Genomic DNA, 15,268 nt, shown 5'->3' with positions numbered 1-15,268 from the left:
TTTCCCTCAAGCAACATGTCTTGGACTACCTGGGATAAAAATAAACATACAGAATGAGGGTGGTGAGCAACAATACCAAACAGCGCCCCAACAGAAGCTAAACATTCAGATGCAAAGCTTCCCACCCTGGAAATGCTTGTTGGGATCCACCCACTTAAATAGGATCAACTCACCCCACATTCACAAGTCCTCTTTTTTCAGTTCACCAAATCCTTACACTTATAGTGCAAGCTTACACATATTAACTCAGCAGTAAGGCCAATTGTGTTCAGTGGGGCTTACTCCTTAGTAAGTGTATATACTGTTGCAGCCTCAGGTTACCTGGGAGTAAGTCCCATAGAACTCAGTGGAAATTCTGAGCCCATTATATATGGAATTGCACTATTTACCTCCTGTTCTATTGTATCCCAGTCAGAAGTTAAACAAAGGGAGAAGCAGGAGTTTGGATTCCTCTTTAAAGAAGAAATATTTTGTTGCCAGCCTAGAACCCACACCTTCCCAACGTGCAAAAGAAGATAATGTTGGGCTATTCCTACAAGACCACGCTGACTGAGCACCATTCTCCTTGCGGAGGGCCACACCCCTACGCAGAAAGGAGGCACGAAGGGTTGCAGGCAATGCACTCATCAACCACCTGGCCTGCACAGGTACACCAAGCAGTGCTCTTGAAACCTAACAGACTTATTGTAGCATCTGCGGTGATGGACCCCACGCTCTCTTTAAGAGGCCGCTGTGGAATGTGCAAGTATCACCAAAAGCGCCTAACGCTCGACTATAGCGTTCAAATATAAATCCGCGATGTCGGAGACTTTTTAAGCTGGGCATGCTCAAATCTAGCTGTCCTTTATGGAGCTGAGGTAAACATGGCCCGCGAGGCCCCTTCCAACTCGATTGGGTTACTCAACAACTTTGGGTGCTGGATTGCCGCGGGCGACTCCTTTTGAAACGGGCTCAGAAAGCAATTGTTTTAGGATTACCTTGTCTGGTGCAGTTGGCTTCCAAGCCTCTTTCCCCCCCCCCCTTCCCTGGGTTGACTTCACCCTTTGCGCTGGAAGGGGAGCGTTCGTCGCGAACTGGAGGGATTCCCCCTTACCTAGTGGGCAGGCTTTGGCGGCCACAGCAGGCGGAGTCTCCTCCTCTCCTTCGGCGGATGCCCGCAGCTTCTCTGACCAATTCGGTTCCAGCCTAGGCCGAGCGCCGACTTAGGGAGAGCTCCCCCGCCCTCTCTCCGGTCTTCTCCAGACGAGGCTCCGCACCCTACCTTTGCAGACCCGCCTGAACAGCCGAGTGAGGAAGGAAGGACCTGCCGCCAAGAAGCTCAGGCTGGTGGGAGGACGAGGAAGGAAAGCCAGGGCGCTGCGGCGCAAGCGGCTCCAGCCACGCTGGAGTTCAGCGAAAGACCAGTAGCCCGGCGGGCACGGTAAGGAAATCCAACGCAAAAGGGGAGAGGAGGGGCCTTAAGCTGCAAACGGGGGTAGGGGCTCCTCAGCTTTGAAGCTGCCTCCAGTTAGGAAGCTGGAGGCTTTTCCAAAGCTAGATTTTCGTTTTCCTGTCCAGTCGCCTAGAACGTGGGTGGGCAGAAGATAATCTAGGATCTCCTGGTAGATCTCTGGGTGACTTGGTTTCTGTCTCCCAATTGTTAAACAGCAAAAATGGAGAAAGGGAGTGTAATCCGGAGCGGATGTACTATGGAAGGCTTGTGAGTACCCGTTAAATCCCATGACTCAAAACAAATTCCTGGGTTTTCAATTCTTAGTTAACTTTAAGGGTGGCGCGTTTCTTTTCTACCTGGCTGTAGTTGGTGGAGGTCTCTGTTCTGGTGAAAAATCAAAAACACAAAAACCAGAGTGGACCTTGCAAGCTTGAAGCCTGCCCACCCCTGGCTTAGACCGAGGGAGAGTTGGGTTCCAGGGTGGTCAATTCTATTCCGTAGGAGATACTGTGGACTGCAGGGAGAAGGCTGAGGTGGGGTCCGACAGAGGTCAGCCGAGGACTCTTCGGTGGGAGGTTGGGATGGGACTTCAAGGTGGTTAAGGCGAGAGAGAGAACTGCAACCCACCGCCCTCTGGTATCTGCTGAGCAAGGCACATTCTGACATCCGCGCGGGTTTCGGGGCGCCGTCTCTGTCTGCCTGTCTGCATGTCCCCCCCACCCGCCGCATGTGGGGTGAAGTTCGGGGGAAGCAGAGAGAATGAGCTCCTGCCTTTATCACACTTGGGGAAGGGTCAGCCCGAGCTTTCCTGGAAGTGAATCCAACCCTGCAGTGATTACCTGTCTCGGGTCTTCTCTCCTCTGTGCCACGCTTAAAAAGCTGGAGAGAGAAAACCTTTCCTAGTTAACCAGATGCCAAGCTGCCGCCTCCCGCCCTCATCCTCCTTTCTGAGAAAAGGCTAAAAGTTTAAGGCCTCGAAGCGAAACGGGATCTGCTAAGGGAGGCGTGACTTCCTTCCGCCTCGGGACTGATAGGAAACAGCCAGGAAAGGCCGGCCGGCTGGAGACTCGCATTAGCATCGCCCCTTGAAAAGGTTAAATGGGAGGAAAAAGAAAAGACAGGAACGACTCGATATTACAGTAATCCTCCCGCCCCGCTCTCGATCGCTTTGGCGTCTGTCCCTCTGTCGCTCTGTGTATATGACTCGGCTGCTCATTTCTTCCTATGCTGTGAAAACCTTTATCAGCTTTCGGTTCTGATAAAGCGAGCCTGTGTAAACAGTTTAGATAGAAGGCTGAGCCTTTGATTTTTTCCCCGCAATAAAACTGATCTGAAAGTTAGATGTTGTTTTTAGATGAGAATAGTATTCATCTCTTGTGACTTTTTCTAGTACCTTATATCTGTTATTAATTTATTAATTAAATGTATATCCCATCCTGTCTCCCAGTAGGAACCCAGGGCGGGAAACAAAAACTCTAAATACACTCTAAAACATCATAAACACAGACTTTAAAATATATTAAAACAAAACATATTTAAAAACATATTAAAACTTTGTATTAAAAATTATGTGTCGGTTTTACAACTTGTAGGTGAAAACTTTAACTTTCCCGTTCCCATCCTCCACGCGCATTTGTCTTTGCACAAATCTAGCCTTCCTAAAGGTGAAATTCTGAATTTCACTGAGGCCAAGACTTGGAACCTAGTGATTTTAATGTTATTTATATTTTACATCCGTTTTGAATGCACTTGGAGATACGGATATCCAATTATGCAGAGCCGCTGAAATCAGAGGACTTAAGTCTATTGCTTTCAGCAGATCTACTCTGAGCGTGACTAGCATTGCCCATGCTTTGCGCACTTATTCATGTCTGGTCCATTCACTTGAAAGTTAAATGGAAATTAGTGGGAGTTATCCAGCGGGTATAGCACAGTGGGGAGGAGAGCCTGGCTGGGGGTCCAGAGTCTGTGAGTTCAAATCCCCGCTTGTGTCTCCTGGGTGTCAAGGGCCAGCTAAAGATCACCCCCACAGTGAGTGGCTCAGGGGTTACTTGCCCTGCCACCTGTGCAGCCGTGGGCAAGCTGCATAGTCCCAAGGAGCCCAGTTGCCCCCAGCTGGCAGTTGCGGACATGGGAGGGGCTGGCTTGTGCAGCTGTGGCAAGCTGAGCAGGCCCTAGCCAGCTGGGGAGGACTAGCCTCAGAGGGAGGCAATGGTAAACCCCCTCTGAATACTGCTTACCATGAAATCCCTATTCATAGGGTCTCCATAGGTCGGGATCGACTTGAAGGCAGTCCATTTCCATTTTACTATCCTGGTAAATGGTCCAGACATCACTGAACATGGGTTAATTACAGATTCTGGAATTTGGAACTACAAATTCTGTAAGTGATTCAACGCCCATTGAAAGGTGAGACAGGGCAGTTCAACACTGTGACTGGGACAGCATGGGCATGGGGGGGAAACGGTCACTTGGTTGTGTCAAGATTTTGCTGGTAGTGTCCAAGCTGTGTTTTCCCTTTGTTGCCTGCTGCTCTGTGTCACACTGTAATAATCAAATTGGTTTTTAGACTGTGTAGTACACCCCTGAACATATTTACTTTTAAGTCCCACTGACTTTAATGGGAGTTACTCCCAAGCAAATGTGTGCAGCATAAGCTAAGCAAATGGAGTACATTTGCATAAATGTGCTTGCTTTACATGTTTGCCACAGTTTGCTTCTAAAGGCTTTTCTCTCCTATGTTTCCATTTTTTCCTCTTTTTGCATATGAAGGAAACCTCTAGGCAAGGCAAGGAAACATGGGGGTATGGAGCTATGGAAAAGAGTTTGTTGTCAGTCTCAAATCTTTCAGATAAGCACATGGCTTCCCCCAAAGTAGTTCTCCCCTCACAGAGCTACAATTCCCAGCACCCTTCACAATCTACAGTTCCCAGGATTCTTTTGGGGGAAGTCATGTTCTTTAAAGGTAGGTATGTGTACAACCCTGAACAGAAGACCATTTAAAACAATTGGATTTGTAGTGCTCAGTTCTCCACTGCATATGATTTGCTTTCTTTTTTTTTTTTTTTTTCAATAATTTTTATTCAGATTTTCATAAAACATACAAGACGAAATCATAAAACATTCAAAGACAAAAAACAAAATCAAAAATAGTTAAACAAAAAAAAAAAAAAAGAAAAAAAAAAACAAAAATAAAAAATAAAGAGTAAAATATTGACTTCCCATTTGTCAAAGATCAAATCAGTTATAAGTCTATAATATATAACAATCCTGTCTCTTAAGTCATATTATAAAATCACTTTCCTCCAGTAGTTATCTTACTTAATCATCAAATCTCATAAACATTACTTTATTCTTTCCACAAAAAGTCAAAGAGAGGTTTCAATTCTTTAAGAAATATATCTATCAATTTTTTTTCCAGATAAGCATATCGATTAATCCATCTCATTACTAATTATGATAATCTTATTGTCATAACCATAGTCAAAATAAACATTTCAATTAATCCATCACATCAGAATCTGTTAGGTTCAGTAATTTCAATAGCCATTGTTCTATTATCCCTATTAGTTCCATTTTCCATCTTCCATCTTCAGTAGTCTTGTTAAGTCCAGTAATTTCAGTATCCAATCTTCCATTATCAGTATTCCATAATAATCTTGCTGTCAAAACCATAGTCATATAGTAAGAGTCTGATGGGAATTACCTCTATCCCAAATATTTTCTTGCCATCCATTCTGAATAGGTTGCTGAAATACTGCTGTAAAATCATATCTCTGTTCTTTTTTTCAAAATACACTGGGTCATCTCTTGAAAGTTTTTCCATTGTCACATGGCTGCAGTTAATTCCATAGATTTTCTCTATATTGGGCTCCATCACATCAATCCAGTCCAGAAGATTATCCATGCCATTGATAACTTTATCTCTAGAATCTTCATTAATTTCTTCAGAGATAACATTGAGTTCCAAACAATAGATTTTATTTCTAAAGTCCATAGACTCCAAATCTTGTTCCTGTTCCACGTTTGTTCCAATCTCCGGGATCTCCTCTCTCACAGGGACCCCTGTTCCAGTCTCCAGGGTCTCCTCTCTCACAGGGACCCCTGTTCCAGTCTCCAGGGTCTCCTCTCTCACAAGGACCCCTATGTCTTTAATCTCCTGTGTCTCCAAGCAATAGATTTTGTTTCTAAAGTCCATAGACTCCAAATCTTTTTCCTGTTCCACGTTTGTTCCAATCTCCGGGGTCTCCTCTCTCACAGGGACCCCTTCCAGGGTCACCTCTCTCACAGGGACCCCTATATCTTTAATCTCCTGCTTCATTTTACTCAATTCAATTTTCAGCTCCTTACAACCCTGTCGCAGGTTTTGTTTCGTTATCTCAATCTCATCCATTATTTTCTGAAACATAGTTATTTCCAGATTCTCAGCCACTTTCTTAATTGCCATTTTAAAAGAAAAATATAGGAAAACCACTTCTTATTTCAGCAACAATTGGGTTAATGCTCCAAACTTGGTGACATCACAGTATAAACAGAGCAGACAGCCTTATCTCTCCATGCTTAAGTAAACAAAATGCAGTTCCCAGGATCGAAACAATTAATGGCGGTCGTCAGGAAACAGATTCGTCAAAATAAAATAGACCAAAAAGAGAGTAGTCTCAGACAATATAATATTCTTCAAAATAAAAATCTGGAATAGAAATCCCTCTTCTGTGTATATCTTTAGAATGCAAATCCAGGACAGCTTTTTGCAACAAAAACAGAGATAAGCTATTAATTAGTGAGTAGCAGAGAGAAGTTATGGCTCCCCAGTGAGATGTCAAAAACCGATCAATCTGGCAAATCTCTTTTAAACAGCAACAATTTAAGTCAAGTAAAAGAAAAATATAGAAAGAAGGGTGCTTGCCTGTTAGTGCGTTCTCTCTTAGAAGATAAGATGAACGTTCGCTTTATCAGATAGAGCTTGTTGTTGAAAATCCGTCCCACCTTCGTCGGCTGGACCTCGTCCCATAAATTAATGAGATCTGGTCGTCCCAACAAAAATAGGCTTTGAGGTTAATCTCTTCGTTTCTCCCTACCCGGGAGAAGTTTAATCAGTCAAAAAAAAAAAAAATCTGACTGATATATCTGAATAAGCTTCTTTTGAGGCAGGAGCCCGTCTCAAAAGCAGGCACAGGCTAAGTCACCCTTCCCGGAAGTCCCTGCATATGATTTGCTTTCATGTAGTTTTCCCACAACGTTTGAAGATGGTTACCATTTAGCATATATACACCAGGTTTTTGGATTGGTAATATTTACTTTTTCATAATGTGTTATTTGCTTTCATGTAGTTTTAGAGATGGCTTACCTTTTAGGAACAACGTGTATGTATATGTACTGCCTTCAAGTCGATTCTGACTTATGGTGTCCCTATGGGTTTTCATGAGGCTGAGAGGCAGTGACTGGCCCAAGATCACCCAGTGAGCTTCATGGCTATGTGGGGATTTGAACCCTGGTCTCACAAGTCGTAGTCCAACACTTTAACCACTACACCACACTAGCTCTCAGGAACAATATAGGAAGCCTTAAATCTTTCAACCAAGTTTTTGTAGGCGGAGTGGTTAAGGTAGAAGCGGTTCTTTGGTGCAGTAGTATGCAGAATATGTCTTCCTTTCCTTCAGAAACCTAAAGTTTAAGAAAGAATAGTAAATGTGTATTTGTGATTCTGATCTATGTTGGGAACTGAAAGTAGCAAACCTGTATTCAGAACTAATGTGCAGTAAAATTACACAAGCACTCAGACCTGGTTGTGCGCATTCACATGCACATAAAAAGAATGTTTTCTTCTTTATCCTCACTGTCACTAATCTTACTCATCAAGCCATGGACAACAGCAGGTTAAAAATAGCTTGTCAACATTAATTTCATAAATGTACTTAATTATTGATAAAAATTATTCACCCCACAAGCCACTTCTGGAAGAAATGGTAGAATATATTTTGTGAAAAATGAATAAGTGCTGTATGTTTTCTACACAATTTCAAAACAATTTTTATTTAAAAAAAGTGTGAGGACAGATTTTAAAATCTAGAGTATTTTTTCCATGTTTTATGAACACGAAAATGTACACATAGTCAAAGAACACTGAGTTAAAACATAAGATGCTTTTCAGAAGTATATGGGATAACCAGCTTTCCCTTTCCTACTGGAGTTACTAGTTTTTAACTTGTTTACTGTGATATATATTATGATTACATATCCTCAGGGCAACATTTATAGCCTTCTTTGGGGGGAAAAGTACAGTAAGCCAATGTAAACCTGTTGATGTACATCATATAGTTAGAATGTACATCATATAGTTAGAATGTTGAACACACAGTTTGAGTAAAAGTTATGCCTCCAACTTTTTTTCTCAACGCTACACAAGGGCTTCACGTTGTCCCAAACAGAGTCGATAGATTGGGAGCAAGACCTGGAATGCAATTATTCAGTGGCTATTCTAGGTTTTGATTTCCTTGGCAAGCGTTAAGCAGCACAGCCCTGAAATCATTTTTAATATGTTTGGGACAGGAAAAGGGATGCCCTCTGGGAAGTTCAGAGGTGGAAAAGATAAACAGTGGCTTTGGATGTGCATTTACCATTCTGAAAATGCAGGTTTGGGAGCATGTCTTACTCCATAGTGTTATTTTCCAGTAGTTTACGCAAGGGCTGGTCTAGACATAGCAAGGAGTTCCATGATCCTTTTCTCTGCTTTTGCTTTTAACCATAAGGATCCTGGGTAGGCTACAACTCTTGAGTGGAAGAAGAGCAGGACGGTAATGGCTACTTAAGACCCTTTGCTTTTTATTTTAAAATTACCCTCCCCAAGCTGCTTTTTTATCTATGAAGGAAAGATTTTTCTCCCTGTAGGGACCAAAGCAACTTGGAGAGCAAGGCTTTGAGTTGAAAGACGGCCAGAAAGGAACTTATTTCTAGAATGGGAAGTGAGTTTTCTTAGAGGCTGTCTTTTCCTGTCTGCAGCATTTGTTCTCTATGGGTGGAAACACACTCCCTGCTCTGCTGGTTCCAGTGCGTCTCCACCTCTGTCTTCTGAAAATAGGGGCAGACGATGCTAGTTGAACCTTATCCCTTTTTACTGTAAAACTTGGTGGGAGCACCTTGAGTGTTTTTAAAAATTCAGCTTCAAAGAGATTTTGCAACTGATTGGCAGATCAGTCTGTTCCCCCTCCAGGTGTGGCTAATGGAAACACTTTGGGGCAGGCGACTAGTGTGTTCACAGCCTAAGTTAGACATGACCTCACCCTGAATGAGAAAATAGTACAATGTGGGGGCACAACTTTGCTCCTAAGAAAATTGTTGAATTCATAAAAGTCTGATGTACTGCACAATGGTGCAGGCTACTGTAACCTGTGCAGGCAATAGAGTAGTTCAGATGTATGATCTGATCTGAGCCGGGAGCTTCATTCCTCCCCTACTTAATCCGGTGATGAGTTCAGTCATTGAGTGGGCAAGCAGATATCTGCCTTGCACACCTCCTTATCTATGGCAATGGGGTAAGTACAACTCTGCAACTCCAACAACATGTGTGACTGCTAAGCTGCTATGAACGAACATCTAGGAGGTAAGCTCAACCCTTGCCTTCTGCCCATCACGCCCCCATTGCCTCCAGTCCTTTCTTCCTTTGAAACTGTAATGTAACCTCTCTCCTTTCTGCTGCCCCTTGTAATGCTGTAGTAGCTTTGCAGATATCTAAAAATGTTTTAGCCTCCCTCCCCCAACTACATGGACTTGCATGTAGATTGAATAATGGCTTTGGTAAACTGTTTGGCAGTAAGGAATTGTTGCTTACCTTTGACAAGTGGCAAGCTCCAAGACTGCATTACAGGTGTGCCGAGGGCTGCCCAAACCCTCTCTCTGCTAATGTTGGTCCATAACTTGGCAACTCCATTGGTCTCTTGTGTTCTAATGTGCTTTCTAGTGTAAAGTTATTTTACTGTTCTGGTAGCTATGATTTCTGCTGTCTATATTGACATGATCATATACTTATGACGTTTGCATTTTATTGTCTAGTTTTACAATGAGAAGTTGCCCTGTGAATTTCTTGGAATTTAAAGTACATAGGTACCTTTTCAGTAAACAATGGTGTAGACACTGTCTTTTTCAGATCTTTATGGGAGAAGGGAAGCTTAAAAGTGTGTGTGTGTGTGTGTGTGTGTGAATAGTGAGTCAAATACTGAAACTGCTGAGATAGGATAAAAAATAGATGGTTGAAGCGGGCGTGGGAAGACTGACTAGATAGAACTGTTGTAAGGACAATGTGAATTCCACATAAGTACAGAATTTATTGCCTGGACACTGAATTCAGAATCATTCATTTTTGTGTGACAAAGATAAGGGTTACATGTGTGTAGATTAGGCAAAGTCTGGTGACATCTGTTTGTAGTCAGGCTGGAGTTTAGGTTGAAAACTCTAGGCATGCTTATTTTTCTGTCAACATGCTTAGGATTTTGCTGTTAGTGAAATTTCTATTGGCCAGGGTCTAAAGCTTTAGTTCCTAACATTCCACCTTGCTTCATTAGAAGCAGAATAAATTATGCAAACTCTGACAATCTGTACAAATTTGTTTAATTTGTACAGGTCATAGAATTTGTATTATTTTGCTGACTTGCACTGGTTTCTTCAGTAAAGTCCTGACCTTAGTGTGAAGGCTTAGTGTTGTAGGAGGTGACTCTTGTGATTGTTACCTCTGACGCAAAAGCGATCTTTGTTCCTTTAGGAAGGAAGTTTGTGTTTTCTATAAAAGCTGACATTTGTGGATCTCATGATCCCTGTCTGAACATTGTGGTACAGAGACATTGGCTGAAGCCAAACGGATTTAAGGATAAAATCCCAAGATGTGGTGAGAATTTTTCAACTCAAGGGCTGTATTCCCTTCTGGGCAACCTTGCAGGGGCCACATACCAGTAGTGGGCAAAGCCAGTGGCAAATGTGGGTGGAGCAGTGAATTGTACAGAAAGCTAGTTCTACACACACTCATGCAAGCAAGAGGCATTGCCGGCATTCAGAGACACATTCCAGCCAAGGGTGTCACACTTAGAGTCTGGCCTGGGGAAACGGGTGTGGCTTGGGGAAAGTTCTGAGGGCCAAATTGGCCTGGAGGGCTGCATTTGACCCTGGGCCTGAGGTTCCCCACCCCTGTCCCAAGGCAATGGTGGGTGGGAACTGAAGATGGCTAAATGGGAAGTGAGGGCAGAGAAGCACTCTTCAACTCCATCCTTTCCCTCCCACTGAATTCAAGGTTTCCCCTGGCACACCTCCCTTTTGATCATACTAGCATTTATTTATTTTAACATTTTATGTTCCACTGATTTCTTAAGGGAAAAAAAAGGATGCAAGGCTGCTAATAAAAGTGTAGTAGAACAAGAAGAGAGCATCTTACATATATAATGCACTGGGGCATTAACTTTTAATCTGATCTCTCCAAAGTACAGAGAGGTGTGGGAGACACTTATTAGCGACAAGCTGGCATACCAATGACATGAAAGAACAAGGCTGTGGCAAAGATGCAGGTATAGACCCACCAGTCTCTTCTGTACGATGTAGAGAAGCAGGGCCCATTCATGAGATGAATGAATGAAGCCCTTCCGTTCTCTACCATTATCTTGTTGGTCCTTGCTTGCTATAATATTGATACCTGTGGCAGAAAGACTTGTATGCTGCTGTATACTTACATCTATGCTCTCATGCTTACTATGCACTCATGCTTCTTCCCTACTGCCGACTTGGGATTCCTAGAGGCTACTAGGCTATGTTGGACAATAAAATAGACTGTGTGACTTAACTCATTATGTTGTTCTATGTCTTGTGACCTTTTGATGTTTTTCTTACTCTCTCAACTCCCAGAGCCATACGATTTCTTTGGAATTATGTATTTTATTTTATTTTTTTCAGAAAAGCTCCAACCTAAGGCACAATAGATTCAAACACAGAAAGCAATTAAAAAAATAAAGAAAAAGAGAGATGTTTTTCTATGCCTTTTAGGTATAATCCTACATGTTTAATGCTATGCTGTATGTCTGAACATGTAAACTCACACATTTGAAACTCTTTTGAGGGAAATGCGTCATAATTAAACAGAGACTGAATTCACTTAAATGGTCTTAAAAAGCATGCTTAGCTTAGCATTGCATGGTGGTCATTGGATTTTAAAGGTGAAACTTGAATCATTCAGATATGTTTTTCCCTGTCTGTAATTATCCTGGATTTTGTTACAAGGGTAGATTATTTTGAAGACCTTTTTGGTTTGTGATGGACGTTTTGGTAAACATCCTAGCTCCATTGCAATGTAATGTGCTATTGAGTGCCATATTTTAAACACTGAGACTTGATATGACAATTAAGTAGAGCCAGTGCTTGATATGCTGTGACTCTTTCCTGCCTAACTGGAATTTGGATTAAATGACAACTACTAACCATTTGATTCTGTGTCAGTCCTATTGACTCTAGCCATGTTATGAAGTGTGTGTTACTAAATGACTGTTCAAACACAAGAAGCATCTTGCATACAGGGTCTTATAGATCTCTGCTGTAAAATGTTTATAATATCCAAACACTTTTAAAATCTTCAGGATCCGAAGAATCCTACAATTATTATTATTATTTTTTATTTATTAGATTTGTTAGACCCCCATCTGGCAGAGGTTAGTCTGCCACTTTGGGTGACATACAGCAAAACACAAATACAGTTCATATAAAAACATAAACAGAGAGCATTAAAAATTAAAGGTTAAAACACCCCCAAAGCTGCACACTGCCAACCTAACCGCCCAGTAGTTTCTTCCTCTTACACTAACTTTATCTTGGTTCTCAGCCTGAAAACTGCTTATATCAGGGTAGAACAGCACCAGCTCTGTGTATTGCTCAGCTACTTATTTTCATTTTGAAGAAATGGCTTCTTAACTCTGTATGATGTTCCTCTACATACGCTATTTTAGCGTTTCTGGGGGGAAAGTGTGTTTAGCTAAAAGGGAGAAAATGTTCCAATTCTTGTTGGTGCTATCAGTATTATGCCATTGTGATGCCCCATAATTAAAGCCATCCCTGCTGTTTTGTATATATGTATTCATTACCATTATTTATTACTTATTTTTATTTATTAATATATTTATTACCATTATTTAAGTTTAAGATGGAACACTATTAGCCATTTCTTTCTTGCTCTGTTTTGCTAAAGCCCTTGCCCATTCTTTTCTCACGCTTCCTGGTTCAGAGCACTTCTGCTGAGCTCCTCTTTTTGGCTAAAGCCCTGTTATATTTACATTTTCTCTCTTTTTTTTACACCAGCTCTCAGTTACTCTCTGCATCAACTTCAGCTACCATCTCCTTGCACTTGAACCTCTCAGTTCTGATTGTGTCTCACCTTTCCGCACACTGATTGCCACTCCTTGTTTTTTTGTGGGGAGCTACCACATGTGGGGCGTCCTCATTTGGCCTAGAATACTTTAAACGCCTTTTATAGTTAACGGTTAAGAACCAGGATGTGGTTGCAACTGGTGGGATCGAGACAAAATGTGACTAAGCTTTTTATATGGTATGAAATTTGAGGGTCATATAGATGGTTAAAGGAAGCATGCTAGATGTGTTTTTATGGTTGATGAAAGTGATAACAAAGAAGTAGAAGCATTTTAAATATACCAATTCAGCTTCTGACATTTCAGAACAAAGGCAGAAGGTCCAATTGCTGGTGTAGGTCTGACAAACTGGAAGTCTCTTCCTCCCATCCACAACTCCCAAGCCTAAAGGCTGTAAGATCATATCCTTGAATTGAACATTTCAGCTCCATCTGGGGTTGGACAACAGTGTTGGAAGCAGGGCTGTGGAGTCGGAGTCGTGGAGTTGGAGTCGGAAGCAATTTTGGGTGGAGTCGGAGTCGGTAGAAATGTACTGACTCCGGCTTCAAAATAAATTTTGATTGACAAATTTTTTAAAATATAAATTCAAAATGTCAAAGAAGCTTCCCATGAAGTCAGCTGTAGTTGAGCATTTCACCATAACTCAAGATGGAAAACATTTTGTGTGTCAGTGTATGACACAGGACCCAGATGAAGACAAATGCTGTGATGCCAAGATCAGCGCATATTCAGACAGCGATAAAAATGCTCCTACGAGAGCTTCCAATTTAAAAAGACATTTACAGCGCTTTCCAGGGCTGTGGAGTCAGAAGCAATTTTGGGTGGAGTCAGAGTCGGTCAGTAGAAAAATAGAGGAGTCGGAGTCAAAGGTTTGGCGTACCGACTCCACAGCCCTGGTTGGAAGAGCACTACATGGATATGGTGTGAGCAGTGTTTTTGTTTAAAGACTGTGTTTGATGGCCAGACCACATGTGACATCAAATATACCTTTCCATCTAACAGGCAGTGTTTTGGTTTGTTTTTTTAAATCCAAATTGTATCAGCTTAGGGGGTGATATGCCTCTTCTGGATGGGATGTCCTACACGTGGAACATATCATCATATGTGATGCGAATGTGCCCTGGTCCAACCTTTCTGGACCCAAGTATTTGAGGAAATACAGCACATCACAGCCTTGGTTCCAGAAAGGTCCCTGCAACTGGCAGTTATGAACTTTTTTGATGGAGCTAATAATGAGAAAGGGAAATGGGTACCGAAAGGTTATAAAAAAAACTTGCTTCATGAGTTCCAACTTATCAGTCCTTAGTTTCTGAATTACTTGTTTATTAAATAGTTGTCTATGTAGCACGGGTGAATGGCATTTACAGTGCAAGCTTAATGATGCTTGCTCAGAAGTAAGGGCCATTGAGTTCAATGGGACTTACTCTCAAGTGAGTGAGTCTAGGATTGCAGCCTTAGTTTCTTCTATACTTGTACATTATTGCTTGGCCTTAACTGGCTTTACTTTTCACCAGATACTCATGTTACATTTGTGCTACCTTCTTTCCTCCCTCTTGTGTAAATACACACAAGCAAGCAACACTGTTCATTACGCCATACGTTTTAGAGATTATTTCTTTTTTCATAACTGTTATGCAGCCCCCCTTTCATGTAACTTCCACCATTTCTCAGTTGAAAGGGGGGGTGACTTAAAAAAAACCCCACAGGTAGTATAGCACTGAATGAAGATTATGACAAAAATAACGTCTTTACCATATGAGAAACAAACATCTTTACATTTTTAAATGTCAGCTATCTGGCCTATTTGCTTCTTTTTCATTCTGTCATTCTCAAACTTGTTCTCAGGCACTTTTACTTTTTCAGAACTTCAAAAAGATATGCTAGTCAATTTCTACATGTGGTACCATATCAAGAAAATATGCCCGGGGAATATGCTTCAATATTACAGGTGGTGTACATGCAAAAAAACTGGTTCACATTAGGAGAAGATGAATACTGTACCTATTTATAGCAGCACAGCTAAAGAGAATGAAGCATCAGTTACTAGCTGCTGTCAAGTGACTTCCTGAGCAGGATGTGCCAATATTGCCTGAAGTTGCTTTGCAAAAATCCCCAAACTGTGGTTGCTGCTTCCTCATCTAGAAACTACCCATCGACTATCTCATTCTATTTCTGGAGCAAGATTGGTATGCAAGAACCAGATGTAATAGGGAACATTTCTATCTTTCTGGAAACTCGTGGTCTTCATCCTTGAGAAGTGAAAGGAGCCATTCTCATCCCAGCCCCCCCCCGCAGCCCTCCTTGTCCCAGGATATAATCCTAAGAATAAAGTTCTTTTAGACATTCCTCAGAGGCCAACCTGGGATTAAGTGTTCAACAAGTACGCTGCCTTGCTGATTCCGAATTGTGTGGACTTTTACAATACAAGTGTGCAAATGTGTGCTTG

At 41.9% G+C, this 15,268-nt stretch overlaps 1 protein-coding gene across 4 annotated transcripts in view; it reads left to right on the top strand.

Annotated features, from left to right (window-relative positions):
• Positions 1 to 645: 645 nt before the first annotated feature.
• The window catches only part of ST3GAL6 (ST3 beta-galactoside alpha-2,3-sialyltransferase 6), an 83,521-nt gene continuing 68,898 nt past the window's right edge, over positions 646 to 15,268 (top strand). The window contains exons 1-2 of one of the 4 annotated variants that reach the window (XM_061628255.1): positions 646 to 1,420; positions 3,693 to 3,815. The gene's annotated coding sequence lies outside the window, so the exon portion shown is untranslated. The other 3 variants (XM_061628252.1, XM_061628251.1, XM_061628254.1) reach the window with 3 other exon arrangements.

Source organism: Rhineura floridana, chromosome 5, assembly GCF_030035675.1.
Source record: "Rhineura floridana isolate rRhiFlo1 chromosome 5, rRhiFlo1.hap2, whole genome shotgun sequence".
Taxonomy (NCBI): Eukaryota; Metazoa; Chordata; class Lepidosauria; order Squamata; family Rhineuridae; genus Rhineura; species Rhineura floridana.
This window is presented reverse-complemented; position numbering and strand designations above follow the sequence as displayed.